A 20498-nucleotide genomic window follows, 5' to 3' on the forward strand; every position below is an offset into this window, starting at 1 on the left:
CCTAAATGTGGACAAGTGTGCCCCTTAAAACTTTCCATGAGTTGAGATTAGAGGCAGTCAAAACACAGCACCTGATCCCCAGTTCAAAAGTTCAGTGTAAATTTACATACTGACAACACAAACACAAAGGAAGCAGCTATCTAATAAACTCACACAAAATTAAAAAGATAAATACACAAAATGCTGGGATAGTAATGAATGAAACTAAACCTATCATCTCGGCTAATCTTTACTAAAAAGAACTAATGTTTAAAGACACTACAGTACCTCTAAAACATAGTATTACTACTCCTTTAGACAGAAAGAGGATTAGATTTGTTTGTGTAAAAAACTGGTAACTATAATTAAAATCTAGAATTTACTTTAACACAGCCTCATTGTGCTCAGGGAAATGAGAACCAAATAAACTGCAGGTAAAAAATAATAATAATTAAAAGTAAAACAAAAAAGGGTGGATTAACAATTGCAGAGATTCCTTGAATCACACTTGGTAATTATTAAGTGGTGTGTCATCACAGCTGACTCTACATGATATTCAGTTTCACAGGTTTAGAAACGAAACATAGGAATTAAATGTACACAATAAATCTGAATAACATAATAACATAACTGCTCCCAGATAGTCAGAGTAATAATGGGTTTATAAAATAACTCATAAGCCAAGGTTGTTGCTCATCTCTCAATTAAATTGCCAACGTTAATGCATACACTCGTTTTGTAGTTTTTAGAGTAAGTCACCATAACTTTTCATGTTTCATTCCAGTTGTACTAGCAGAGGCAATCTTTATTTAAAAAACAACAATGGAATGCCTACATATAACTAAAGTACAGGAAAAAAATAAATTAATTCCTGAACATTAAAGTGTCACCCCAGATACAAGTGGTCTGAAGTGCTATTGTTGAAGTACAGTAATTAGCATGCTACAATTTACCTATAGAAACACATCAGTCATGATCATAGGGAAAACCAATTTACAAACATGACCACATTTACAGCAAAGACTTCGCAATTTATAATCTTGTCTCAAGCTGCAAATGAAAGAGGGTTAAACTACAAGTAATTACTCACCATTCTGACGATTCACCAATGAAGAGTCAGAAGTGATTAAAAAAAAAAACAGAACGAAGCAGGACACCAGTAGGATTTCTGGAATAGAAAAACACAATGATAAAACTTCCACTGGTACAGGGATCATATGTGTAGAAGACATGCATTATTAGCTATGATATAATGAACATTTGTGAAATTTGTTTTGATTTAGATGTGTTTTAAAAGCAAAAGCTGTACAATAAAGAAATGCAACTACAATCTTGTTACATAAGTGTTGTTTTGGCTACTTTACAAACAGAATTGTTATATAAATACATGATGTGAAAAATTCACACTTTAAAAATGCTTATTAACAACTTAAATTTTGTGCTGTCTCTGCCGTGCTCTATGTCAATACTCTAATTACTTTAAAGGCATCAGAGTGCAAGTACAAGACAGCTCAAAACATGGTTTCCAATAAAATTAAGCTGATCTGTATGCACCAAAGTTCAGAGTAAACAACGGGTAATGAATTGATGCATCAAAAATACCACAAGAACGTGTCCTTGTTCATTTTTTCTTTGTACAGTAGTTGAAGTGCCACATTTTACCTATATACACACATCAATCTTCTGTTATGTACTCTTTATGATAGGGAGAAAAAAAACCACATTCAGCAGGTATTCTAGCAGTTCAAAAAGGTAGGTGGCCATTGACACTGTAGACTTGGAGTGGAGGGGGTACAAAACTAAAATGCAACCAATTAGTTGCTAAATCCAGAATACAAGATGATCCAATGCAAAAACAAAACAATGTGTGTCATTCACAGATGTATATCCATTAGTGGCCACACATGCAGCCGTGTCAGTAAAGGAGCTTGATATCACCACGTGTAGCCCTGAAACGATAGGTTTGCCCAAGAAGGATCATGCCCATGAAAGACTGGCAGATGACCGCACTCTTCCTGTATGCAGTCATCTACCAGATACACCAACAGGCCCCCCTGTGATCTGGCTACACGTCATAAGAACAACTAAATGGATGTTCTTATTGTGAGGATCCTTCACAAATTAGTTTATCATATTTAAGCATACGTTATAATCACAGCCGCGATTATGCTTGTCAATTAGTTCCCCTTATAGTTAGCTGAAATCCGAAGTCCCACTCTGTGCCATGTGATAATGCCACACTTGCTACTCAATTATCCTCCTGATCAGCAGTATGTGTTATACGCGTATTTGACTGGTAGGTATATAGCGTAATTTCCCCACTTGCGAGACGAGGTTTGTGATATACACTCCAATGCGCAATGTTATTAGGGGCTTCCCTTCTTCCCTAAACAGCAAGGCACACATTTTAGGCAGCAAGGGAGGCGGACAGTATCTGCTTCTTACAGCATGCATGCAGTTCTAATAGCTGGATAAAAAAAAAAGGTAAGTCTGGTGGGCGCACAATTTAATGGTGTGGTGAGGGCTATTAATTTGAAGGTAGTGCTATGTTTTAAAGGTAGAGTCTATTAGTTTTTTTTGTTAAAGATTTATTTTTGAATGGTCAAAAAGATAGGAATAATGTCACGTATAAACAACTATGGCAGCAGTAAAATCAACAGGTATGTAGGTGTCTGCAGTATGAGTAAACATTGGTAACTATCTGAAGAGACCAAAAATATTTTTAATAAAAGTGAAGAAAAAGAACAAGAGGGAATCAAGATGAGGGCGAAAAAGGAGAGAGTAATGGAGAGATAGATAGAAGGAGGAGGTGGTGTGGCTATAACCGCAATGGGCAAAGAGGGGGGAGGGAAGGTGTGAGGAGGGAAGGTGTGAGCAGGGAACAAAGGTATTTTCCACTTTTGTAGATTGTTATCCTTGTGTCCTCCTCCTTTGTTACCTTTCCCCTCAGCTCCCCTACTTGATTTCCTCATCAATAGGCCCCTGTCCTTGGTCTCATCTTCTCCCTGGTCTTCCCACCTCGCTGGCTTAATCCTGTTAGTTGCCCCCGCACTCAGGGGCATAGATAAAAATTACTTTTTATCTCTCCCCTTTCTTGCTTGCTTTAGTTATCTTTCCCTTACACTCTCTAGCTTCTTAAGCTGGGTACACACTACACCAGGGTTTCCCAAACCCAGTCCTCAGGGCTCCCCAATGGTGCAGGTTTTTCATATCTCCTTGCTTGAGCACAGGTGTATTCATTACTGACTGACACATTGTAACAGATCCACAGGTGGTCCCAATTATGTCACATGTGATCCGGAAAACCTGCACTGTTGGGGAGCCCTGAGGACTGGGTTTGGGAAACCCTGCACTACACTGTTTTCGCCCAATAATCGGCTCAAACAGCCGACATACGACCACTTGTTCAAAAGTCGGGTCAGTGTGTGCAGTGACACGATGGTCGAAAGTCTGCCCAAATGGACGATTGTCACCTCATTTGGTTGGTCGTACCATTTAATATTTTCGTTCCAATCTCGTATCCGCTTTGTAGTGTGTATAAACTTACGACCGATCCACGAGAATTCTCCGATACTTCCTCGACCTGGGGGGCGTGTATGTAAATTTTTTGAGGTCTGTCCCAGTCCCACGTGGTGCGGAATCCACACATCACTGTGTTTTGTATCGATGTATATTGCACCTGTCTGGCTGCAGACCATTACACTTATGTAAAGCACGTGTGTTATTACCCTTTGCGTCTATGCCGGCAATGTATTCATATTTACTCTTTATACACTTATACCTTTATAACCTATTAAAGTTATATTAACCTTTATTAACTTAAAATTGTGAAGTACCCAGAATAAACCACACAGTGTTCAAGCAACATTTTTATTGCATGAAAAAGGTACAAAAATTGTAACACACACACACAGCTGTCAGAAAGATCTGCATGAGAAGTGAGCGCGCCCATACCAATCAGAGAGCTGAATACTGCAGAGTATTATTTTTAGTATTTAGTATTTTCAAAGGTGCTACTGGTTCGTGGCAGAACAGGTCTTAATGTTGCTTGGGTTTCTAATCCCTTTGATTTCTTTATCTACGAAACAAGGAAATAAAAAAAATGTTTACCATTTAACTTCTATATCTGTAATTTATATTCTACGACATAAATACTCTCATTTTCTCACCTTGCACACTGCTCGAGATCAGTTTATATTTTGGTCCCTGTAGCGAAATCGCAACAACAGCGGGCTTAACCTCTGAGCATTCTGGAAAACAGGCACCATTTTGGTTATTACAACGGTTTTTCCTTTTCAATTAGAATGAAATAAAGTCCTTCTAACAGGTACACTACACATGCTACTGACCTTTTTTAATGTCGTTGTCGTCCTGGTCCAGTACTTTTACCATCATTTCCACCTCTCTTGGGCTCTTTGCTCTTCTTGAGTATCTCCATCCCGCACCTTAACTTTTCCAACATTTTTTGGCCCTTCCAGCACCATCTCTGACTCTATCTCCGTCTCCATCTCCATAGCTGCAACCCCCACTGACACCTTCTCCTCACCCACAACCCCCACTTGTATCTTCTCACTCGCCATCTTCTGACGCTCCTCGGCGCCAAACAGGTTCCGCTGTCATTTTATACACTCAGACATGGGCGTTTGTTTCTGCTGTGGACCAATCAGCGATGATGCACGCCGAGAATGGAGCATTCCATTACATACGAAGGGATTTTATTATTAGGGAATATTCATTGCATTCCACTTTAGCAGTTAAATGTTTTTCTAAATTTAATGTATATTACTAAACTTCTATTTTATAGAAATGAATGAAGAGACAGTGTAGCCTTCTCTTTTTAGGCAGCTTTGGGAGTTAACTATAGCGAAAGCTCTGCCACTTTATGCTAATGTCTTTGGTATCTCGTACATTTCCCGCAAATGTCGCTGCAATGTATACGAAATTTAAATCATTGCTCACGACAACACGGCTGTAAAAGTTGCTAAAGGGACGTCCGCTTTTCCCTTTATCGTCCTAAACAAGGCTAGTGTGTATGCAGTCCATGGACCGAGCGATCGGACCATCGATCGCATGTAAAATCGCTCGGCTTAAAAAGTTGGTCGAAATTTCTGTAGTGTGTACCCAGCTTTAGTATCCTTCACTTATGGCCTCCTTAGTACAAGTGGATTGATAATTTACTGCACTTTGTTTTTGTAATGCCCTTTAGGCCGTGTCTTGTATTTTTTATTTTTTTTCCCCCATGCTGTATGTACTATTAAGCGGGCAATTTGTGGCGCCTTATAAATAATGGACAATAATAACAATAATAATAATGATAATAATAATAAGAAAGGGAGAGCGCAATTCGAAAGATAACCATGGGTCCCAAACTTTGTTGAAAAATTAAGAGTTGTTGACGATGCAAGTCATAAATTCTATGCGGTGGGCATGCCATGCTCGGCTAATCACAGTGGGGATAGAGGGGGGAGGGAAGTTTCCAGTCAGCCGCAATCTGGCAGGTGGCGGCTGAGATAATGTGACAGACTAGGTTGCTCTGGTGTCCAGTAGTGGAGTGAAATCCGAGGGACAGGAGAAAGTATTTTGGCTCGAATGGGAGGTCAATTTGGATAATGGACTGGACCAGATTTTTAATATCTAACATAAACTGGGTTACCTTTGGGCAGTCCCACCATATATGAAGAAATGTCCCAGGATCAATTAGTTTAATGGCTATTAACTATATGTGGAGGTGAACTGGGAAAGGAGGGCTATTTATTTAATGTTGTTGTTGTTTAGGTGGATATAGGCATATGTACTATACAGTATATGAATGCTTATAGCTTAATAAGCTCTATATTAAGCTATAAGCATTCATATACTGTATATTGCAGTGAATGAGGTATTAAATGTGTGGGTGCTATTGATTTAATTTTGTAGCTGGTTGGGTGAAGGAAGGCCTATAGTTTTCACTCATTGCTCGGCTTCCCATATTTCATGTACCTATCCTCTCTGCAAACTGGGTTACATACAATTGGCTTAAGAAACCAGCCTCAGGTAGTGAAAGCTGTAAGAGCAGGAACAAGAATCTGCCAACTGTTTTGATTCTAGTGTGACAGTCCCAAATTTAATTATGATAGTTTGAGGAGGAAAAGTTAGGTGAAGAGACAAATACTGGATAGAGGAGATCTTACAAAAAGGTGTGAAGTGAGAAAAGGAAAGGGTGGGTGCAGCCTGCTTCTACTGGTAGGTTAATTGACAAAATAGTGTATGTAATGAATTCAAACTAAATTCAAATAGGGCAGAACCTGATTTGAATTATTCAATATTCTCTGGAAAGTGCTGCATAATATGGGGCACTATACAAATAAATAACACTAATATTAATAATAATGAACCACATGCCTACATTTGCATACAGGGCACACCATTTTTGTATAGTCTAAGGTAGGATGGGACATTGAAAGAAAACCATTAAACCATTGTTTAGTCCTAAACATTGGTTCTAGAACAGTGGTTTCTATATTGTTTATGTAAACTGGCAACTTAAACATATAATACATTAATAAATTTCTGAAATCATCCCTGTTTATCTAAATGTCAGCTTACAGGTAGTACCTGAGAGCCAGGCACTCCTGCTCCACCGTGAAGTATTTCTTCTCCCTGGCCAGAAGTTTTCAGCTCAGATAAAGGATGGGTTTCTCTGTCCCATCAAATCTCTGCGACAGCACAGCACCCAAACTTACTCCAGAGGCATCCGTTTGGATATACATTCTCCTGCTGAAATCCGGCGCCAAACACAGAGCCCCCCGAAGATCCCGCCAGGCCGTTTCCGCTGCTTCCGACCAGACTAACTTGTCTGGGCAAGTTTTTTTTTTTTAGGAGTTCTGTAAGAGAAGCAGCTCTAGTGGCAAAATTAGCCATAAACCGGCGATAGTAGCCCATTAGGCCCAGAAAGGTTCTCAGCTGGGTCTTACGCACAAGCTTGGATCACTCCCTGAAAGCCTTTAAATTTATCGACTTGGGGTTTGACCTGACCCTGTCTCACAATATACTCAAGTATTGACGGTTAGACCCGCCTCCCTGAGTGAGGCTAATACTGCCTCTACTTTGGGTAGATGGGTCTCCCAGTCCTGGGAGTGGATGACTGTCACGGGCACTAGGAGTCTTTGCCCAGGATATCACCAGATGATGTTCTTACCAGAGTAATATAGCTGGTACTATGGTCCTCTGGTAGCAGGGTGACAACGGAACAGGAGAATCAGCAGATGGTGAGAGAATGCTCAAGGAAAGTCTATGACTAGCAGCAACTGGTAATGACCTAGATGTATGAACATGAGGAACCAGATGGACAAGTAAACGTGAGGAGAGTCAGTGGTCTGCGTACAGCAAGTTGTACCACTGCTATAGTGAGGAGGAATGTCCAGGAGTAGAGAGGAGGTAGTGAAAGTCAGTGGTCTGCGTATAGCAAGTTGTACCACTGTCTATAGTGAAGGAATGGATTCCAGGTGCAAGTAGGTAATGGGGAAGTCAGTGGTCTGCGTTCAGCAAGTTGTACCACTGCTATATATATGTGAGGAGGGGCACGAGGAGATGAATGGAATGCAGAGGATACACGGGGCACACGGAACTTGATCCCACGATGATAACCACAATACAATAATAACTGACAAGCGCTGCTTGAAGTAAACAAAGTCACTATAGAGATCCAGGTAATAGGAAACAAAGTCAATAGTAACAATAGCTTCAGTAGATGGCAGACTCCGGAGATGAACACAACACAGTCCAGACGGATATGCAATACAATAGCAAAGTCAATGGAAAGTATGCATACCGCGGTTCAGGAGAGCAGGCTGTCAAGGAGACGTGCAGGGATACCTGAACGGCTGAACGCCGGCAGGAGGAGAGACCACTGGAGAATGGAAGCGGTAATCAGGTTGGTGCAGCGCACGGAAAGGTAACCGGTGATCAACGGAGCAATACTCAGGAAGCAGTAGTAAGTAAAACTGGAAACATGATGAACACGGGAGAGTTGAGGCTGTCTGGTATCCGGCAGTAGTAGCGGAGGCAGCGGAGGGAAGGCACGCTGAACACAGGAGAGTAGAGACGGTCTGGAATCCTGCAGCAGTAGCAGATAGGAATCAGTGGAGAGCTGACACGATGAACACAGGAGAGTTGAAGTGGTCTGGAAACCACAATCGTAGTAGACAGGAATCAGCTGGAGCTGAATACACGAGGAAACACAGGAACACCTTCAGAGGCTCATGGGGAATGAGACTCCAAGATCAGGCAACTAGGTAATGATCACAGGTGGTTTAAATAGGGAGGGTTGCCTGATCATCTAATCAATTAAAAGCAACAGATACTGAAGGTTTCATAAGGGCTGCACATGCGCAGACCCTCAGGATGGCGGACGGCCACGGTTCCTGAACACAGGAGAAATGGCACTCACAGTCCGGTGAGTGACAATGACTATATCATCAAGTATGCAGCTGCATACTCCTGGTGTGGTTTTAGAACACGATTCATGGCTCTTTGGAAGGTGGTGGGATCCCATGTAGCCTGAAAGGTAGAACCTTGTATTGGAATAACCCATCATGGGTTGAAAAGGCTGTCTTAGCCTTTGCAGATGGTGTTAGGGGAATTTGCCAGTAGCCTTTGGTTAGATCGGACGTTGTGAGGTACCGACTATTGGCTAAGGTTTTCAACAATTCATCAATGTGAGGCATCGGATACGTGTCAAAAAGGGAGACTTGGTTTAACTTCTTAAAGTCGTTGCAAAAACGAATACTCCCGTTTGGCTTGGCCACTAACACAATGGGGCAATTCCAGTTGCTCTTGGATTCCTCAATGACATCAAGGTTCAACATTTTTCTAATCTCGTATTTCATAGCTACACATCTAGCTTCAGGAATGCGGTATGGTCTTACTCTCATCACCACCCCTGGAGGTGTGACTGTCGTGTGCTATGAGCTTGGTACGGCCTGGCACCTCAGAAATCACGTCAGTCTGTTGTCTCCACCCTGGGGACAGATCGTCCCTCATGGGAACTTTGTTTTCCTGTACAACTGCATTTACCAACGTGGCTTGTGGCTCCTCCCTATCATGCCAAGTTGACATGATATGTCTGAATAGGTTTACTCCTGCCTTCCTGACTTTATAATTAACAGGCCCCACAGCCTCAATCACCTCATATAGCCCCTGCCACAGGGTGAAAAGCTTACTCTCTTGTGTGGGTACCAGGACCAGAACTTTGTCACCTGGTTGGAAAGCACTAACTACAGCTGACTTATCGTAGTTTCTTTTTTGTCTCTCCTGTGCCTCATGCATATGTTGTTGTACCAAAGGGGTGATCCTCCCCAACCTGACACAAACTGGATCACATTGGGTTCTTTTGGACTCTGTTGCTCCCAGCCCTCTTTGAGAACATCAAAATGCCCCTTGGCTGCCTGCCATACAACAATTCGAAGGGTCTGAACCCGGTAGATGCTTGAGGCACCTCCCTCACTGCGAACATTAAATAGGGTAATGTGAAAAAATAAACCAAGCGCTGTCTATCTAGATATAGACTCAATAATGTATATGGGTGCTGCCTTTAGGGATGTAAATAGTCTCCCTCCCTTTCAGAGATATAGAATATAGAATGTATTCCCTGGTGCTTCACAAATAAAAGAAAACTTTAAAATAAAATGAATGTCAAACTTTATATCACTAAATGAAATAGGTGAAATCACTCTGGCCAAAGTCTAGCAGAATATATACGCAAACAAAACACACTGAAAAATCAAAAAAATGGCAAGACACATGTGTCTGGTAAACAATATGAATCTTCACACTACAAGTGTGTAGAGATGAACCGCGGTATCCCAATTTAATGCGAACATCTACTAACGATGTCCATAATATTATGGATATGGTATGTTGCCAGTCCAACCAATAGAATAGTCTGAGACCGACTCACAGATTGTTGGGGAGAGTGCTTTCCTATCGGTGACTCAAAAGGTGCTTCTTCCAATCCACTGCAGATCGATCGAGAATAATTGCAGCTTCTGAATTTCCCCACTACATGCTGCGTATGGGAGGGCACATGCGCACAGGATTGTAGTTTATGATCCATGGCATGGCATATTGTTTACGAGACCAATATGTGTCTTGCCATTTTTTGCCTTTTCAGTGTTTTTTGTTTGCCTATATATTCTGCTAGACTCTGGCCAGAGTGATTTCACCCATTTCATTTTGTGATATAAAGTTTGACATTCATTTTATTTTAAAGTTTTATTTTATTTGTGGAGCACCAGTGAATACATTCTATATTAAATAGGGTAATAGCACATCCCAGTCCCGTTTTTCCTGCGCCACTGCCTTCCTCACCTTATGTTTGAGTGTCCTATTAAAACGTTCCACTAACCCAACAGTCTGCGGGTGATATACTGATGTTTGTAACGTTTCTACTTTTAACAACCGGCATAGCTCTTCCATTGGATGGGACATAAAGGGAGTACCCTGATCAGTCAGGATTTCTTTGGGGATACCCAACCTGGTACAATAGAGAAGGAGTTATTTTGCTATTGCACTGGACCTTATATTGCGCAAAGGTATAGCCTCTGGATACCTGGTGGCATAGTCCACTATGACCAATACATACTGATGGCCGCGGGCCGACTTCTCTAGTGGGTCTACCTTACCAATACGCTCAAACGGGGTCTGCACCACAGGGATGGGAACTAGCGGGACCCGGTAGTCTGGCTTTGGACAAGTTCTCTGACATACTGGACACGTCCAGCAAAACCTTTTTATTGCCTGGTACACTAATAGAACCTGAGCAACATCCACTCCCGTGTTTTATCTTCCCCTAAGTGTCCGCCACACAGATGTGTATGTGCAGCTTTGAGAACAAGTGATGTATGGATTTGCGGCACTAACAATTGCTCTACAGTTCTACCCTGTACATTAGCAACTCTATACAACAGATCATTCTTTACCATATTAATAGGCAATACCTTCTGCAGGCTTGTCAGTCTTCTCTACCCCATTAATCTCAACCACATTCCTATAGACATTACCTAAGGCAACATCTCAAAGTTGGTCTTGATCAAAGTCTTAGTAGAAACAAGTTGGACAATCCCAGTCTGAGTCCTTATTGGGAGGTGTAGCCTCTTCAACAGAGGTCTCACCATCGAACGATGCCAGGGTCTGGTTCTGCGTTGGTACTTGTGCAGCTCTCCTTTGTCTATGCTCCCACCTCTCAGGGGGTGTATTTTCCTGAATTGTCTGGTTCAGGTTTCGTAGTAGATCCTGGCGCATCCCATTTTCTGTTCCCTCAAGCTCCTCCATCAAGGCTGGACTTTCGGCCGATGCTTCAATTGCTGACGTATCTGGCTGGATTCGCTCCTGGAGGATCTGCTTGAACAGCGGAAAGTTTCTGCCCAGGATTAAAGGGTATGGCAGTTTTGGGGCAATGGCCGCTACCACTGTTACTGTCTGTCCATTCACAGTAACAGGCAAAAGAGTCCTGTCATATTCCTCGGCAGTCCCATGGACACAGAGAACCCTCACTTTGGGCAGATTATGCGTCAGTTTCTCTGGTAATATGGAGATGGAAACCAAGGACAGTGCACTACCAGAGCCAACACCAGATGGTGATTCACATACACAGTCACGCGGAACAAGCAGGACTTCCCGGTAACCGGACTCATTGTACAGCAGCTCTGATAAGTTGGTTGTGTTTGTGCTAGTGAACAATCCATAGGCTCTACTAACGTTGGGCACTGAGCCCTCAAGTGTCCAGGCTCGTTGCACTTGAAGCAGATTGGATTTAATACAGGTTTGGCTGCCTTTTTATCAAGCAACCTCTTCTCACCAATATCCGGTTCACTGTTCCATATGCCAGATTTTGACCAAGGCACAAACTTTGGAGCAGGCAACGGAGGTTTGGGCATATGCTGTAAGGCGCTGTATCTCTCCACTACAGCAGCCAATTCCTCGTACAACTGAGGATCCGACTGCAGTACCCACCTTTGGAGCCCTCGGTCCATACCCTGAATACAGTGGTCAATGGCCAGAACTTCGATAATTCTGCCCGCAGTGTTCTTTTCTTTCTGCAACCACTTCTTTAGTGTTCTACCAAGTTCAGCAAGCTGAGCCCGAACCGTTAAATCTTTGGAGAGTCTCCAGTCATGATATTGTTGGGCCTGCCCTGCTCTGGTGACTCCAACCCAGCCGCTGATAAATCGCCAGCCTGGTCCTCATCTAAGTCTATATAGGTTTGCTGTGCTTCTCCTGAAAGATAGGTAGCCGGGTTTTTGGACCAAGACCCAGGTGGCCACTTGGCTCGGGTGGCGGGACGCTCAAAGGCTATTAGATATGCCTCCACATCATCATCAGAAGTTAATTTCTGTAGCACAGCGGTAGCTGGAGCCCCTCTGCCCCGTCTCCCCTGAGCGATCTCCTCACAGAGAAGTCGGGCATTTTCCTCCTGCACTGCTGCCATATGCACTAGTATTCTTAAAATGTCTTCCATTGTAAGTTAAGCTCTATCATGAAGTCTTATATATGGAGAGCTAAGCCTCCACGTATGGCAATGCAAACTTCAAGGGGGCTTGGCCCTTCCCAACTTGAGAAACTATCATGAAGCATGTCTGCTGTCCCAGGTGAGAGATTGGTATCTTCCGAGGGGTGAGAAGCCATGGGTAGACCTGGAATCGGCCTGCAATCCTGACTTCCCCCTGGTTGATCTTCTGTGGGTGCCCAGGGAATGGAGACATCCTGCCAACAGCTTGCCTGCTGTCACTAGAGATGCCATAACAATATGGGACAGACTGTGTGGGGATACTGAGGGACTAGTTCGCCCCACACCAAATGTTTCCATACAGGCAGTGGCTAATCAGATTGTAGATTTGAACTTATCGGGTTGGGCAGCTAGAGGAATCCAGACACTGGGTCACTTATTTGAAGCGGACAATCTCTCCTCTTTTACTCACCTTTGTGGCTTATATCAACTACCTAGGGGAGACTTCTATAAATATCTACAAGTTAGATATTGGTTAACAACTCCACCACTTAGGGACCTGCCAATCGGCCATCCCCCTGCATTGTAATACACTAACTTGACAAAGGGGAGCAATAGAGCCAGCATAACCACTTGGTATAATATCCTACAAATGCATATTGACTCACCCAAGTCTAAAATGCAACTCCAATGGGAGGCGGATCTCCAGGTGGAGTTATCAGGGAAAGACTGGGAGCGTATCTTTGTGAATTCCTTCAAAATGTCTAAACCACACAGAAATGTTGGTCAAACTCATAAATAGATTGTATGCCACCCCAGATAAGTTACACAGGATGTGGCCCTCAGCTCCCCCAACATGTTGGCGAAACTGTTCAGAGAGAGGTGATATTCTGCACATGTTTTGGTCTTGTCCAGTGATACTGCCTCTGTGGAGAGAGGTGTTCATGTTAGTAAGTAAGATTCTAGGCCACTCAGTCCAACCGTCCCCTGAATTGGCCCTTCTGCATCATTATACAGCTTCAATCCCGAAATGGGATAGGTATGTGATGGAGCAGGTCTTTATAGCTACTAGAGAGGCTATTGCCCAGGCGTGGAAACAGCCTCTCCCGCCTCCGTTGGCAAAGATTATCTCTAAACTAAACTTTAGTTTCGAAATGGAAACACTTGGCATGCCATACTCCACGGCAGTTGCCTCTCCGTTGGTGAAGTGGCGCGCCTGGCATGACTATGTGACTGAGGGAGAGGGGGCTCCAACAAGAGACTCACAACAGACGAATGAGAGTATGTCCCTAAATATATAGTTTTTGGTTAATTTATAGAGATCTATAACCATGGTTGACATTGGAGTAAAATTTTGGATTGTGTGGGAGGAGACGTGGGAGGAGACTTGCCGGGCGCTCTTGGTACATTCTTTTGCCCGTTACATTATACTGAAATAGTTTTGCAGTGCCTCTTTATGCCAAAAGTATGGATTTTATGACATGTTGTTGTGTTCCTTACCCACTATGTACCCCCTTCCCTATTTTGTTTTATTGTCCTTTCTTTTCTGTACCCCTTAAAAAAAAAAAAAAAAAGGAAAAATCAAAACATTTTTTGAAGGTAAAAAAAAAATGTCTTCCATTCCCACAGGAGTTTGTGCTGGGAAATGAAACCTAGCTTCTCTCGGCATTCAGGTAAACATTAAAAGTTTCTGGACCACACCCAATTCACAACCGAGTGACCCACAAGGTGTGGTACTACAGTTACCAGAAAAATAAAAAGTATTTTTGTTTTTAAACCCTTTTTTTTTTTTTTTTAGCTGACGTGTGCTTTAAAACCTACACTGGTAAATAGCAAACAAACCAGAAAAAAAAATATGTTTTATTTTTTTTTCCGACCACACCCAATTCACAGTTTGAACCTTTAACAAGTGTGGCACTACAATGACCAGCAGTGCTTAACTTTTGCTTTCTTTTGCAACCAAACCAGCTGGTAATCAGTTCCCAGTATAAAGGTTTCTCTCTTCACAGCAACACATTTGAAACAAAGCATTTCAACAGTTTGGTGTATTATAATGGTTTTTAACAGATTCCACTCACCGCCCTTGCGTCTGGAGGCTGGGAGGACGGCTGTGTTTTAGCTGCCCTACAGATCCCACGATGACGCCACATGTGAGAAAGTACAGCATTCACATGAATCAGACACAGGTATGCTGAACCATTTAATTGTTTATTAGTAGTTGTCAGGATGGTAAACAGTTCTAGTGATGGTACAGCAGACATCTAGTAAAAGGAACACAAAATCCCCACCACCTACACCTGGCTAAACATTACTTCCCTGTCTGCAAGCCGGACACTTACTGGCATCAGTGGTGCCACCCACACAGAAAGACAGTGTCTTTATCCTCCACCACAAGCACTACAACAAATCACACCCATGTGGAACGTGTGTGCGTGTGTGCGTCTGCTAAGAGAGGAACCGAGGGAAAACTTAACCCTGTTTGCAGCCTGCTGCTGCAGACTAACTGTGTTCCTACCTGTTTCCTTACAGGGAACTGTGGCAAATATCCCTCTTTGCCACTAATAAATTATATATATATATATATATATATATATATATATATATATATATATATATATATATATATATTACGAATACAGTTTAGAAAATACATCTAACCTCAGTTAAATACCACATGCTTTCTGATGCATATTGTATTACACAATGTATTATGTCACAGGTTATTGATTCCAATGTTGACTCTAAATAAGAAAATGTAGGTTTATGCTGCATTTGTAACTGCCTATATTGTATAGCTGTAGAGTTTATTTTATGCATGACCCATCTATGTACAAATATATGTTATGAGTACTAGGCTACACCAAACACAACTATTTAGCTACATACAGTAGCAGCCAAGTCATTGTAATCTCAGGATAGAATATGAATTAGGGCACTACTGTTGCAAAAAGAAAGGAGAATCTTTGTTTGGAGTGTTAATGTTGTACTTGATGAACAATTGTTTTTGTCAATAAGTGGCTCATCATGAATGCGAATCCTTGAAATAATTAGTTTAAGGTCATGTGAACATTATTAACAAACACTGTCACTTTCCAATTAGCTACACAGATGTGTTATCCATGTTGACAGATCCACTTTCTCTCCTCATAGAAAAAAAAAACAAAAAAAAAAAAACACACACAGATTTAATCTGCTGCCGATAATCAGATCACTCAAATATGTACCTAATCTGGCAAACAATGCGGTGGTCTACATTGTATATATCCAGTTACTTTGTAGCCAGGCCAATGTGACGTGGTCACGTGAAGCTCAACTATTGTAAGGAAACAAACAATCAATAACCTAAATTAGGTAAATATATAAGAGGTAGTAATAGGTCAAGACAAGGTACATAAATAAAAGAATAATTAATAAACAGCAAAAATAATTATATACAGAATAAAAAAAACAATATAAATAATTTTGTGGCATAAGATAAATACATAGTGAATACCTGAATGGCAAAAAAACAAACAGATGGAGAGAGCATAATTGTATACAAAAAAGTATATGCATACAACTATTATTGTGTTTCAACAATTTTCTAAATGAATTATAACTTCTACTGAGCTCAATGGAGTAAGAGGAGAGTAACAGTATTAATCTTAATAGTATAGCCGCAAACTGACTAAAACAAATTCAGACATTTGTTACTTGATTCTTCCATTCAGGGTCCATATGAAAAAGATCCTCCTATAATGTGATTAGAAGTAGATAAAAGTTCTCAGTGAATAATATATATGTTAAATGGTAGTGTGAGTGTCACTGTAGCTGGAACCAGATAGGAGCTCTCTGCTGCAAAGTGGAATATTAAAAGAAACACTAGCATGATCTCATTGCGTAGTAATCAAGGAGAAAGGGATATGGAGGCAAGCATTAAATTTACAATTAGAAATAGTACACTAATGTCAAAGATAGGTGGTGCCATAGACATTTCATCTGGTAGATTCTCACCTACAGTCACCACTGCTATTGACAGAGACGAGCTTGATGATGTCATACTACTACTTTAATGATAAAACTAGAATGATTTATTGTGATCAGAAGCAACTATTATTAGTTTAACACAATAAAAACACTGCAAGGACCATTTATAAGTGTCTTTGTCTCGTTGAATTTAGAATTTTTATCTTTTGCATAATAGTTACCAACTGTCGTCCCAAAATTTTACTATTCCCCGATCCATCCTTTGGACCAAGTGTTAAAATGCTGACCTTATAGGCATGTATAAAGCTAGGTACACACTACAGAAAATTTCTCCCGGTGAGATATCTTTAATGATTTTACCAATAACTGAATATCCCGATCAGCTTGCTGATTCATGTGAACACACTTACACGATTTACCTTCAGATCTGTGCTTTTCATCGGTCATAACAATCTGCTTAAATGATCGTGACTCTGCACACTCCATAGAGATCTGCCTACACTGCCCAAAATCGTTTATCGAGATTTTTAGTCAGTTTATAAAATCAAACAATACAAAGTGCTTTTTGGTACGATAAAACACAATTATGGGAGCGTATATACTAATGCGATACCGGACCCAACAGTCATTCATCATGTGATTGACACGATAATTGGGTGAAAAAACGGTAATGTGTACCTAGCTTAAAAACACAGGTACGTTGTATCATAAAGCACGGTGGCCACTAAGTGGTTAGCATTTCTGCCTCACAGCACTGGGGTCATCAGTTCAATTCCTGACCATGGCCTTATCTGTGAGGAGTTTGTATGTTCTCCCCGTGTTTGCGTGGGTTTCCTCCAACACTCCAAAAACATACTGGTAGGTTAATTGGCTACTAACAAATTGACCCTAGTCTGTGTGTGTATGTTAGGGAATTTAGACTGTAAGCCCCTGATGGGGCAGGGACTGATGTGAGTTCTGTACAGCGCTGCGAAATTAGTGGCGCTATATAAATAAACGATGATGAAGATGATTATTAAGAGGGTAAAAAGGATACCTACTTCTGGCCCAGACTATAGACTACCATAAAGAAAAGGTAAGCATCACCCAGTGAGCGATTTCCAACATCAATGAACCTTTAATTGAATTGCAATTCTCTGCCAATGTGTCATATATTGACGATTTAAAATTACTTTTATGTTTCGTTTTTTTATATAAGAACACTTTTCTAGATGCCCAAATATGTATGCAAATTTAAAACGGTCACAGTGTTGACTCCATATCACCAGATGGCTCTTTATGCTCCTGGTTTATAAAGAATGTTATCTTGTGGGGGTCAGTTCTTTAATCCCTTTGACGTATACTGTGATCCCTAGATGACAGTATATGCATTAGGAATGTCATCATCAAACAGAAGCAAGACCAATACAAATCTGACCAATCTCTTATTTCTTTATTCAACAAAAAATATATATCTTGTTTAAAGAATCTCTGTAATTAAAAATGCCATAATACTCAAATTAAAATAACCTGTTTTATGAGGCTGTTAGTCACAGCTCAACTGGCAGGACATTATAAAACTGCCTAAAATGATGACACTGAGACATAGTAAGGTAGATTACTACAGACAGCAATAAAATTAACTACGGATTATTTCACAAACACCCAGATCATGTTCGTTAATATACTGGTCATTGCTGACGTTACAATTTACAATGTCCTTAAATATAGTTCATGTGTGTAATCTAGAAGATTCTTACAAGCATCAATTAGTTTCATCAATATGAATTACTTGCCTGTGAAAAAAAAACACTATACACAAATGCAGGGCTCAAAATTCCTTCTGTCACCTCCAAATGAAAGGCCAGTTTATTTAAACTGCAGAGCGTTTTGCCAGAGCAAAACAGAAATCCTTCTTGCATGTGCACCACCCTGCTCTCTCCTCCACTGCTTCTTGCCTTATATATAACAAGGGGTTAAACATGTTATCACATACATTGCTGTTAGCAAAGCACTCAAGTGACACCATTACCACTCAGTGTTTGTTTATGGGCTATCAATGACTCAAGGTAGGCATAGTGTGATACCCAGGGACCTTCCCTTCTATGCCACCTACTTATTATACGTCAAGTTTATTAGAGGTGTAATCCCAGTATTTTATTAGCTCCATGGAGCCTAAGGACCTGATTTGTGCAGCGATGATTTCCGGGGATTCGTGGTTATTCTCACAGGGTCGGCTAAACCACTGATTTGGGGGGGGGGAGGAGATGAGTGGGCCGCAAGTGAAAAGGAGGACCAATGAAAAGTCACAATCACAGACCTTTTTCCCTTCCACAGCCATTTCAAAGTGGTGAACAAAAATATTCACCGCTTTAGGTTGTAAAGAGCTTTAAAAGGTATGCCCTTAACTAATGTTAAAAGAACAGAAATAGTGCAGGCTGTTATACAAATGTTACATTGAACACACTTTAAGCTTCACAGGCATATGATCCTATAAAATGCTGAACGTTTTGGTTTGCAGCACATGCTTCACATATGCAAGGAGGGATACATCAAATTAAAGCCCATAAATAAGGTCTAAGTTAAAGAGAAGATTTAGTTACCATTACATAGCTGCACTTCATTTATTGGTTAGCTTTGGATATGAGCAGTAAAAAAACCGAGATACACTGGGTATTCTATAAAATTTACACAAAACACGTGTACACTAATGAACGATAACAGTTATCCAGTGGCAGGGATACATAGATCAATATATACACAAACATATATATGTACATACATATATACATACAGGTGCAGATGTTAAAATAATACTGTCCTAAACTATCATTAAGAGTTCAATGAAAATTAAAATACTAAAAAATTAACCTACGCAATAGATATTTTGCAAATATATCAGTACTAATTTTATCAGTATTTAGATTAAAAACTACATAAAGGAAGACTGAAATAAGTTGTACAAATACAATTTAAACTATCTGTAATATAAATGGCAATTTATATACAAATTCAGCAATTATGTAGCGACCAGCTCCCCTTTAAACACGAATTCTTCAATTGCAATACCCGCGACCAAATTTATTGTCAGTAAAAGATATTGGTATATTTTAAATTATTGCGAAATGAGTGGCATAATAACAGCTGATCACCGTACCGAGAAACTGGCTCAGGAGGTGAGGTGTGATGCTCTACAAAAGATGTTCCTGTTGGCCATGAATAGAAAATCCCTCCTTTAAGAATCATATAGCTAGAGACCACCCTCATTCTTGCTTCCGTGTCACTTGCAATCTCCATTCTCACTCACCACTCTCCTGCTCTTCATGCAACCTTCATCTCTTGATCATTTACCACGACACACTATATTCACATGCATACTACTGATGACAGCTCCCCCATCACTTACCTACCACGTCTCAGAGTCCTTATCCACTCCCAGCCGGGATCTCCCCTCTCCGGGGTTTCCGCTCGCTCTGCGTATAATAGCAACCGAGATAACAGAGCCGAGGCCACCGAGGCGTCACGTGACACACCCGGCTCACGTCATCGCCCGGAGAGGAGGGAGCTCCACATGGGGAGGAAGATTGGCCGTATAGCGCGCACAGCATGCTGGGTAATGACAGGTGGAACGCACACGCAGCATTACAGGAATATACCCGGGTTGTACAGTGATGTGTCTGTACTTCGCATTAAGCCACATTCATAGCTTGGGTATCCCAACATTTCCCTCGCTATAATCCAACCATACAAGTTACAATAAGTGAGGTTCACATTATAAGGGCCGCCATCAGGGGGGTACTCCTGTACCGGGCCCGGGCTTACCAGGGGGTACAGCGGCAGGGCCCCCTGTCTGACCCGGGCCCTCACTGCCCACATTTCTTTTTTTTCTTTTTGCGCGCGCGCGCACCCAGGTTCGTACTAAAAGGAATGACAGCTTCAGTCTGCTAAAAGGAATGCCAATAGACTTCTATGATAGAAAAATGTAATTTTATGTATATTTTAAAAACTCATACTTTTCAAATAAATCTTTCACCCACTTATTGCTAAGGTACTTGGTCATGTTTTACATGTGGAATGACGGACGATTACT

At 41.2% G+C, this 20498-nt stretch overlaps 1 protein-coding gene across 4 annotated transcripts in view; it reads right to left on the reverse strand.

Moving 5' to 3' along the window:
* CNST (consortin, connexin sorting protein) overlaps window positions 1–19930 on the reverse strand; it is a 110111-nt gene extending 90181 nt beyond the window's left edge. Inside the window, exons 1-2 of one of the 4 annotated variants that reach the window (XM_075203533.1) lie at window positions 19819–19930; window positions 1070–1147 (exon numbers count right to left, since the gene is read on the reverse strand). The gene's annotated coding sequence lies outside the window, so the exon portion shown is untranslated. Of the gene's footprint in view, window positions 1–1069; window positions 1148–19814 lie in introns of all 4 variants that reach the window. The other 3 variants (XM_075203532.1, XM_075203534.1, XM_075203535.1) reach the window with 3 other exon arrangements.
* Window positions 19931–20498: the final 568 nt, after the last annotated feature.

This window comes from Mixophyes fleayi, chromosome 3 (genome assembly GCF_038048845.1).
Source record: "Mixophyes fleayi isolate aMixFle1 chromosome 3, aMixFle1.hap1, whole genome shotgun sequence".
Lineage (NCBI taxonomy): Eukaryota > Metazoa > Chordata > Amphibia > Anura > Limnodynastidae > Mixophyes > Mixophyes fleayi.